The following is a 9,573-nucleotide window of genomic DNA, read 5'->3' as shown; positions in this document are numbered from 1 at the left end:
GACTTCATGTATTCCTTTTCTTCTGGTGCTTTCTGTTCCAGTCTTGCTACTCTCCAAACATGTTAGTCACTCTACCCTCAGAGTGTTAGCACTTACTCTTTCTTTTCTTGGAATGATTTCTGCTTCAGTTCCTTAATGTCTTGGCTCAAATAAGACCTTTTCAAGTGATTGACTCCCTGACTTAGTATTTAAAATGGCAACTTTCAAACCCTGGCTGGATAGCTCAGTTGGTTAGAGCGTTATCCACCAAGGTTGCTGGTTTATTCCCCGGCTGGGGCACGTACAAGAATCAACAAATGAATGCATAAAATAAGCAGAACAACAAATCAGTGTCTGTCTGTCTGTCTGTCTCTCTCTCTCTCTCTTCCTCCCCCCCCCTCTAAAATCAATAACATCAAAAAAATAAGATTATTAAAATGTCAACTTTCTGGTTCTGCCTAGTTTATCCTTTATATTTTTCTATAGCACTTGTCACCTTTGAATATATTACATAATTTACTTTGTTTATTATCTAAATACTCAGTAAAATGTTAGCTCTTTGAGGGGAGGGATTTTTGTCTGTTTTATTCCAATACTTGAACAAAGACTGGTACAGATTTGCTGCTAGCTACAAGCCCAGCACTATGCTAGGTGCTGGTGATATAGCAAAGAACATGACAGATGTGGGCCTTATGCTTATGCAGCTTTTGTTTCAGTGGTAGAGACGATAAATAAAATATTGCCAGAAAAAATTACAAAAAAAAATTACAAAGACTAAAATCGAGAATTTTTTTTCTGTTTGAGGAGGGGATGCTTTATAGGTTGGAGGAGACCTTACTGAGGCAGTAACATTTGAGCTTAGACCTAAAAGATGAGAAGGATCTAGCTTTATGAAGAATGGGAGAAAGAATATTTCAAGCAGAGAACAGCAGGTGCAAAGGCCTGAGATATGAAAAGAGCATTTGAGGAACTAGAGACTATCTTTGGTAGCTTACTGGAGTATTTACAGATGGAGAGAGTGGTGTGAGATGAAATGGAATAGAAAGGTCCCAGACCAGATGTCACTGTTTCTTGCAGGCCTTGACAAGAGATAAAGTTTTATTTGAAGTTCCTTGGGAAGCCACTAAGGAGTTTTAAGCAGGGGAAACACTGACCTATTTATATTAAGATTACTTTTGCTCTTGTGTGGAGAATGGAGTCAGAAGATGATGGTAGGTAAGGGGAAAACATGGAATGCCACTTAGCAAGACTAGTATTTTAATCAAAATTGGAGAGAAGAATTCAAAATGTATTTTGGAAATAGAATTGCTAGGATTGCTTATGGAATAATAGGGAAATAAGAAAAAGAAAACTCTTGATTTTGGGGTTTGGCAACTTGCTACTCTCCAAACATGTTAGACATGCTATGCTCAGTGTTAGCACTTACTATTTCTTTTCTTGGAATTGTAGTGCCGTATATATGGGGAAGCCTGGAGAATGGAATTTGTTTTATCCATAGAGATAGGGTTTTTGTAGAGCCAGAGAAAAATTCAACAGAAAATTGAGAGGAAATACATTACATGTTCTCCCAATTAAGGAGCAATAAATCTGTTGACCCTCTCCCCCGTACCTGGTGTTCAAAATTGTAAGTAAAATCTGCCTATTCTCCTACATCACTGCCACAGCAAAATGACAAACAGAAGAACGAATGAGAGAGAAAGTTAATCTCTCCTTCCCGTACAGAATTCAGTGGTCTTTATTTCACTTTGGACAGATTATTTCTTTCTTGTCCTTGCATTTTACTTGGGAATTGTCTTTTTAAAATTCTCTGTACCTACTGTGGAATTCCTAATCTATGGGAACACTGCCAGTTGTCTGGATCCTCACTTTTTATTTAGATTGTCACTTAGTCCTCCATTTTTTTCACTTTCATTTTTACGCTCTTTCTACACTGTCTCTTGCTTGATTTTTTAGTACCATTCTAGTATTTCTAAAATAATGCTTTTATAACTTCTCTCTGCTTGAGAACTAACAGTGGTTCCTTTTATTTCAAGTTTAGCTCTATTCTCTGTAGTCTGTTCTCATTTAAATCCTTATTATCCATTCTCTCTTTGATCTAGATCCTATAGTGCAGTAAGAAAAATGCTTTTGAAAAAATTTCAATATATATGTTTATTGATTTCAGAGAGGAAGTGAGAGAGAGAGAGAGAGAAACATCAATAATGAGAAAGAATCATTGATCAACTGCCTCCTGCACGCCCCCTACTGAGGATTAAGCCTGAAACCTGGGCATGTGTCCTGACTGGGAATCCAACTGTGACCTCCTGGTTCTTAGGTTGATGCTCAACCACTGAGCAACACCAGCTGGATGAAAAATGTGCTTTTCTTCCAACATTTCTTTTTCTTTTTTAAAAAATAAATTTTTATTGATTTTTTTACAGAGAGGAAGAGAGGGATAGAGAGTTAGAAACATCGATCAGCTGCTTCCTGCACACCTCCTACTGGTGATGTGCCCGCAACCAATGTATATACCCTTGATCAGAATCGAACCTGGGACCTTTCAGTTCGAATGCCGACTGAACCTATTTATATTAAGGCTGACATTGAACCAAACCAGCTAGGGCCCAACATTTCTTTGTTCTGTTTTTCTGGTCCAGGTAGCTTTGCTCCTTTCTTACATATTTAAGTTCCACTCTTTTTTAAAGTGTGGTTTGTTTTTTTGCTATGCCATGGTGTCAGTCTTTAAAAAAAAAAAATAACCTGTTTTCAGTAGTTTGGAGGATATCTTTCTATAGATTTGTCTTTGTTTAAATAAAAATACACTATGTACCTTTCCTCTTGATATAAAAATGAAGATCTTTCCTCCTCATTTAAAAAATGCATTACTTGCCTTCATTGGCAACTTACTTTTTTAAAAACAAAAATATTTGGAATCAACATCTTTCTAAGTAATTTCAATACATATACTTTTTAATAATGTTTTCATGTGTATGTTCTGTAATTTAATCATTTTCCCATTCATGGACATTTAAGTGATACTGCTGTATATCTATATGTTGTGCTTTCATTTGAAGTTAGAATATAAAAAGTGATTATGGGAGTATACTTAGAAAATGTGAAGGAAATTGATTATTTTTAAGGAAACGATAAATTGCCAAAAGTGACTCTAGCAAACTTAAAGAGCCCAGAAACTGTAGAATAATTTATCAGATTGTGAGGCCTTAACTCCACAGAAGTATCAAACTCCACATGGTTTTGTTGGTACAGTCTGTGCAGTTTTAAGAAGTGGGCAATTCTCATGTTTAGTGAACTATTCCAGAGCAGGTGAAATAATAACTCTTAAAGCATCAAAAAAGAGAATTCTAAATAAAATTTTGTCAGAACACAACCAGAGCTTCATTAAAGAATGATATGCTTAGCTCCAACCAGGTGGCTCAGTTGGTTGAAGCATTGTCCTGTACACCAAATAGGCTGCAGGTTCAATTCCTACTCAAGGCACATACCTAGATTGCAGGTTTGATCCCTGATCGGGGCGTGTATGAGAGGCAACTGATAAAAGTTTCTCTCTCACATAGATGTTTCTCCCTCGAAAATCAGTGAACATATCCTCGGGTGAGGATAAAGAAAAAAGAATGGTATGCTTATTTAATGCAAAAAGTTCAACATTATATTTGCTCTTTGTGTAGTATATAGAAAAAAAATAGACTGATGTTATAATTTTCACTATTTCTTATTCTTTTAGCAATGTACCACGATCATGAAGCATATTATTAATTGAATATCACTTATTTTCAATTTAAAATACATGTAAATTTTTATATGTATAACAACACTGTATGCATAGCTGCCGTTCTGGTGGTGCCAGTTCCCTTCACTAGTTTTTTAGGTAACATCATGGCTCACAAATTAATTATTAAATAAAAAAATCACTTCTCTTATAGCATGAATTTATAAAGCATGAGTGACATCTAATGGCATAATTCTTCATTCTCTCAGTGTTATGTTTATAGTATTAACTTTGTTAAAAGCTTTTCTGCAGTGGTGTGATTGGGTACCTATGTGTTGATATGAGTAGTACAACACTCAGTAATATCTATTTTATTTTAGTTTCTTCTCCACCGTTAGTGTCAACATTCATCAATTTTGTACTGGCTCAAGTTTATTACTTTAAGTTTGTTCAGGAAAAACTCAGTTTACCACAGAAGTCACTTGCTTTGAGAATTTCAAAATTTTCATGGCTTCATGCCATTTTTTATGAAGTTTTGTAATAGTGTGGTCTAAAAGCAAAGAGATTGTAATACTTGTTACATCTAAATACAAGTTATTTGCTTATGCTATGAAAGGAAGTACAGTATGCCAGTGTGGAGCCAATAGTGATCCAAGGACATTTTAAGAAATACTGACCTATGGCTAGCCAGCAATCACTATAAACATTTTTATGTGTGTATGATTGACTTTTTACATGAGTTAGTATGAATCCATGTCTGTCTATCCTTCTCTTTATTTTCATCAGTAGTTGTAGCCCGATATAGTAAAACCTGATACATCTACCGTTTGTTTTCTGGTTTTTCATTTAATACCTCTTGGATATCTTCCTATTAATAAATTGTTTATACTATATTATTGTAAAAATTGAATAATATTTAATTGAATGAAAATACTATAATTTGTTTTTTGGTGGACATTTAGTTATTTTTAATTTTGTGATTTTTATAAACAATGCTGCAATGAACGTCTCTGATTGTTATCTTTAAGTATCCACTCTCTCAGCTGTGTCTGGTATCCACTATTTCAGGGATTCTGTTTTACCCTCTGTAGAGAATAAATCTCCAGATTTTCTGCTGTGGTGGGGGAACAGCAGTTACCTAGCATAGAATAGGCATGGGAATCTTAGTCTCTGACCAACTCAAGCAGCTTTTTCCAAATTTCTCTTTATTTTAGCTTTCTACTCCTTTCCCATTTTAGAGTCACTTGGTGCTGCCAGTTCCTAATCTTTTTGAAGATTCAAAGTGTAAAATGGGTTAGTTCTCAGCTTTACCCACTGTCTGGTATTGTTTTCTTGGGTCTGCAAAGTCCTTTAGTACTTTTTTATCTGTTTTTCAGTATCTAGAATTTTGTTGCTATTGTTAACTCTTCTGTTTCCCCTTGTTAATTTTTCTTTAAGGACTTATTGTATTTGTCATGTTGCAGATGTTCCCCTTCTCTAGTCTTTTCTGTTTTCTTAACTATTAACAAAATACATTTATTTCTATTTTGTTGATTTTATTGTCGATAGATGTTTCTTTAAAATTTCTTTTTTCAGTTCTTTTTTTTCTGATTGGAATTCAATTTCCTTGAAGTATTTACTTAATACTTTTTTTTTTCAGAAAGAGTTATATGTAGTATATTCTCTGAATTTTTGCGTATCTAAATTTGTATTTTCCCCACACATATGAGAGTTTACCTGGGCATAGGGTTAATTTTTTGGGTTAATTCTTTTCTCTCAGAACTCTTTAAATGTTATTTCATTGTTTCTAGCATATAGAATTGTGAGTAAAATGTTTGATAAATATTGTTGTCTGATTAAAGTTGGCATTGTGGATAAAAATTTGAATACCTTTTTAGGTAATTGTTTCTTTCCACCTTTTATTTTTACAACATTTTATTTTTATCTTTTAAACTAAAAAAATTTTACTAAGATAAGTTGTAAACACCAAGTTTTATATTCTCCTTCCACTAGTAATCTTGCCAGACATTTGGGGAGCCTTTGATTTTTGAAAATTCAAGTCTTAAAAATAACCAAAACCTCAGTGTAATTTTTTTCTTTTGTTTTCAAAATCATTATTTTTCCTCCATCTAATTTGTACTCTCATGGCAGTATTTTTTCCCCCCTATATTATTATTATCTTAGGTCTTAATGAGATTGCTAGTTATTACTTGATTTTTTTATTTTTTTAAAGCTCTCTCCTTTTTCCTACAGTAACTTTCATTGTAGGTACTGTTTTCACTGCTGGAATGGGAGAATAGAAGATAAGTTTTGATGAGTGTTCAGTTTATTTGCCCTTTGAACAGCTGCATCCAATGATGTTTCTGACTACTTATCTTTTTTGATGGCATTGATAGTTGAGATGAATTCATAGACAATAAACTAAGATACTCCTTTTTCTTTTTGGTTAGATGGAGGGTGGAGGAAAATTAATGTAATGATTTTTCTAACAGCTTAGAGATAACTATTTACTTATGTGGAGAAAGAACAGAAGTCTTAAGCAGAAGGAGATAGCCAGGAATATAGGAAGATGTACCTTGTTCAGAAATAATTTCCTCTTCTTATTTCTCTCTTAATAGCTGGTGCTAGCAATCCCCAATTTCTGCGTGGCCTCTGGACCCAGATCAAAGCTTTGGATTCATCCTTTCCTCCCCATACCTCAGCAGAGACATCTGTTGCCCCAGGGGACTCCACACAATCTTCCTCTCAAGCCCTTGCTTTCTCTCCCAAGGTATGTTTAGGGGAGGGAGTGGACAGAATTGTTACTCATTTTTTAAATTAAGGGCATAATAGATACTCATTAAATATTTGTTGAATGAATGCTCCCTAGTAAGCCTCTTCTTTAAAAGTGGTGCTTGACAGTTGGTCAACATTCGTTTTCACTCTTCTTTCTCTGGACCATTTCTTACCCAAACACCTTGCTGTATATGTATGGAATGTTTTCTAGTTTCTAGCCATTTTGTAGGATTTTCTTAAGTATTCTTTAATTTTTGGTTTGTGTTTCAGTGGGCAGTTGGGAAAGGAAGGAAATCAAATTGCTTAAGCTTCCATCTTGGTGCAGGAAGCTCTTCAGGTTACTTGCAAGAAATATTTTATACCAATTGTGGTATTTCAAGGCTTGATAAGATACATGTTGGTCAAGTCTTATGAGGAAATAATCCTATGTAATAAAAGCCCAGTGACTGAATGGTGGAACGACCAGAACGACTGGCCAACCAGTCGCTATGATGTGCACTGACCACCAGGGGGCAGACGCTCGATGCAGGAGCTGCCCCCTGGTGGTCAGTGCACTCTCATAGTGGGAGTGCTGCTTGGCTGACCGGGATGAGCCGTGCTCCCACAGCAGGCTGATCCCTGCAGGCCACACACCCCCACCAGTGCACTAATCCCATGCACTGGGCCTCTAGTATATATATAGAAGGCAGGAGTTCAAAGAGAAGTTTTAAGCTCTAGCTGGGTTTTCTCAGTGGTTAGAACATCAGCCTGTGGCCCAAAGGGTCACAAATTTGATTCCAGGTCAAGGGTGCATACCTCAGTTACAGGCTCCATCCCCCGCTCAGGTTGGGGTGGGTATGGGAGGCAACGAATTGATGTGTCTCTCTCACATCAATGTTTCTCTCTTTCTCCCTTCCCCCCCTTTCCTCCTTCCTCTTCCTTCCTTCCTTCCTTCCTCTCTCCCCCCCCCCACCTCTCAAAATAAATGGAAAAATACCACTGTTGTTGATTAAAAAAATAATTAACAGGTAGATATATTCTTGGGTGAGGATTAAATAAATAAACAAATACTTTAAAATCAGTGATACTTATTGATAGAGATTAGATTATAGTGAAAAGAACATTAGCTAATAAATTGAAAGACTAAAATTATATTTCTCTTTTATTATGTTATATGAAATGTCCCCAACATGCTACATATTTTTCCTCATAGGTGGCATCCCTTAGTATAATTTGCTACCAAGGCTTCATCTTTGATTGCTTCCATGTACTACTATAGGTAGAATGTAGTTGAAGACAGAATAGATTCTCCAGATTTAAAATTGGAGCGCAAATAAACCCAGAACTACCTAAAATATACAAACTCCCCCAATACTGTATTGTTTATGATACATTAATTATAAAAAAATTGACATTGAACATTAATTATTTAGCAGTTATCAAACTTAAATAAAAGCTAAGTAGATTTCGTAATAAGTTCGTTCCTTTTATCAGCTTTGTTTTGTCTGTAAGGAAAGGGCATGCACTTTAATGGGTAAACTTTGTGGCATCTGACTTGGCTGCTATGTATCCTACTTAACTATTTTCTATTTGTGTAATGAAAGGGTGAGGTTCCTGGATGGTCAACTCTGAATAAACAGTGTATTAATGTATATGTCCTGCCTCCTCCTTTAGATTGTAAGCTGGGATAGGAGAAGGACCAAGTTTGTTTTGTTTTGTTTTTAATTCTCATCCAAGGATATTTTTTCCATTGATTTTTTTTTAGAGAGAGTGGAAGAGAGGGAAGAGTAGAAGAGAGAAACATGGATGTGAGAGAGACACATCAATTAGTTGCCTCCTGCACATGACTCCACTGGATGTGGGATTGAACCTGTGACCCAGGTATGAACCCTTGACCGGGAATTGAACCTGAGACCCTCTGGTGCACAGGCTGATTCTCTAACCAGCCAGGGCATGGGACTACATTTTTTAATCTCTCCATGATACTCATCAAAATGCTTCACATTTATAGTAGATATTTATTAGTGAATGTTAGTTGATTGAGTTATTTAAAATCATACTTTTACACTGGTTGTCAGATTTTGGCCTATGTGTTTTCTTATAAGAAAAATTTAAAATTGTGTAGATATTTTGAAATGGAATTAACAGTATTTAGAAATATCAACATCTGTTCTTTTTTAGCATTACCCATATTTGTGGACACTTGAAATATTACTGTAAAAACAATTTGCCTTTTGTAATGAAACTCATGATATGGTTTCCTTTTAATTATATGTAATAATAGAAATGCTTGGGTATGGATAATCCAGAATGAACACAATATGATATTCCGGCAAATAAAGAAGAACCATTACTAGTTGTGCTTAAAAAATTTTATATGTTTGCCCTAGCCAGTTTTGCTCAGTGGATAGAGTGTTGGCTAGTGGATTGAAGGGTCTGGGTTCAGTTCCTGTCAAGGGCATATACTTGGCTTGCAGGTTTAATCACTGCCCCGGTCCCGGCATGTGTGGAAGCAACTAATCGTTGTCTCTCTCTCTCTCATATCTATGTTTCTCTCTCTGTGTGTCTCCCCCTCCCTATCACTCACTTTAAAAAAATTAATGGAAAATATGTTTGGGTGAGGATTAACAACAAAATAAGTTTCATATGTTTGAATGCCACCCTCAGATTCTGGTATGGTGAAAACTCCATACGTGATTATGATACTTGCCACTGTTGAGACTGTGATAATCTTAGGGAATCTTCTCCATTGGTGTGTATTAACTGCCAGATATCATTAAACTTTTTTCTAGCCATTATTTTTCTTACTTTTCAAATTTATTTTTATTATTTTTTTAATTCTCAGCCGAGTATATGTTTTCATTGATTCTAGAGAGAGGAAAGGGGGGTGGGGAGAGATAAAGAGAGAAAAATAAGATAATGTAATTCTTCTAAAACACAGTTTGATATTTTACTACTGAACCTTAGAAACTCAGATTCCAATCTTAGCAATAAATTATTGTTACATATATTGTTTTTTTCTCCTCTGAAATTTGAATCATATTTTCTTGTACATGGTAATTACATAGAGTAATGATAGTGTCATTTATTTAGAACTTTATAGGATACTGTTACATATGTTTTCTTACTTGATCTCACAACAATTATGAAAGAGG

General features: G+C 35.2%; 1 protein-coding gene across 5 annotated transcripts in view; it reads left to right on the top strand.

The window, feature by feature from the left end:
- ZNF518A (zinc finger protein 518A) overlaps positions 1-9,573 on the top strand; it is a 44,998-nt gene that overhangs the window by 26,444 nt on the left and 8,981 nt on the right. For 4 of the 5 annotated variants that reach the window (XM_015559387.1, XM_006756619.2, XM_015559389.1 and 1 more), the window contains exon 3: positions 6,283-6,434. The gene's annotated coding sequence lies outside the window, so the exon portion shown is untranslated. Of the gene's footprint in view, positions 1-4,898; positions 4,979-6,282; positions 6,435-9,573 lie in introns of those variants that run through there. The other variant, XM_015559388.1, reaches the window with a different exon arrangement.

The sequence above is a fragment of the Myotis davidii genome, unplaced genomic scaffold, assembly GCF_000327345.1.
Source record: "Myotis davidii unplaced genomic scaffold, ASM32734v1 scaffold332, whole genome shotgun sequence".
Lineage (NCBI taxonomy): Eukaryota > Metazoa > Chordata > Mammalia > Chiroptera > Vespertilionidae > Myotis > Myotis davidii.
Note: the sequence above shows the minus strand (reverse complement) of the source record. Positions and strands in the feature narration are given on the sequence as shown.